At 42.5% G+C, this 1,165-nt stretch overlaps 1 non-coding gene across 1 annotated transcript; it reads right to left on the reverse strand.

Moving 5' to 3' along the window:
* Positions 1 to 330: 330 nt before the first annotated feature.
* Positions 331 to 437, reverse strand: LOC140894134 (small nucleolar RNA R71). Its single transcript, XR_012153682.1, has one exon. It is a non-coding gene; the product is annotated as a small nucleolar RNA R71 (small nucleolar RNA).
* Positions 438 to 1,165: the final 728 nt, after the last annotated feature.

Genomic DNA, 1,165 nt, shown 5'->3' on the forward strand with positions numbered 1-1,165 from the left:
GGTGCTCGACCAAGCATTATCCGGCCAACTGTAGCAGCGAATCACTTTGAGATAAAGCCGGCGATTCTTCAAATAGTTCAGAACATGCTTCAATTTGGTGGAAGTGTCATTGAAGAACCCTATGTGCATATCACAAATTTTTTAGAAATTTGTGATACATTCAAGATACAGGGAGTTTCAGATGACGCTATTCGTTTGCGTTTATTCCCTTTTTCACTACGAGACAAGGCGAAAGCATGGCTAACGAATTTACCTGCAGGTTCCATCATAACTTGGAATGATCTGGATAAAGCTTTCCTCACCAAATACTTCCCACCATCGAAGTCAATGAAGCTGAGAGCGGACATCACAACTTTTTCCCAAGGTGAACAGGAAACATTTTATGAAGCATGGGAACGCTACAAGGATCTACTGAGGAGATGTCCACACCACCAATTACCAGACGGTCTTGTGGTACAAACTTTTTACTATGGACTTTCTCATTCAAATCGTACCATGTTAGATGCAGCTGCAGGTGGGAATCTACTGCGAAAGTCGTTGGAGGATGGTTATGAATTAATCGAGGAAATGACAACCAGTAGCTATCATCCTCAATCTGAAAGGAGTGGGGCCCGGAAATCAACTGGAATTCATCAAGTTGAAGCATTCACATCTGTGGTTGCTCAACTTGAAGTCATGAACAAAAGGATCGAGGAACTGAGTGTAGAACATTCGGCAATGCGAGTGCAAGAAGTATGGTGTGAAAAATGCGGTGCAGAGCATTTCACGAAAGATTGTCAAACATTCTCTCAACCAGAGGGAGTTATGGCAAGCCACATGGGAAATCAGAATCGCCCCAGGAATGACCCATTTTCGAATTCATACAATCCAGGGTGGAGACAACATCCGAATTTTTCATGGGGTGGACAGAATAATAAGCCGTATGGAAATCAAAATTACAGCAGGCATCCTCAAGAGGAGAAATCAAGCTTGGAGCAGATGATGCAGAAATTTATATCATCTACTGAAACCCGTATGCAGAATCAAGATGCATCGATCAAAATTCTGGAGAATCAAATAGGTCAATTGGCCAAATCAATTTCCAGCAGAGATCAGGGTACTTTGCCAAGCGACACTGAGAAGAATCCGAAGGAACAGGTGAAAGCAATTGAATTAAGGAGTGGAA

This window comes from Henckelia pumila, chromosome 3 (assembly GCF_033568475.1).
Source record: "Henckelia pumila isolate YLH828 chromosome 3, ASM3356847v2, whole genome shotgun sequence".
Taxonomy (NCBI): Eukaryota; Viridiplantae; Streptophyta; class Magnoliopsida; order Lamiales; family Gesneriaceae; genus Henckelia; species Henckelia pumila.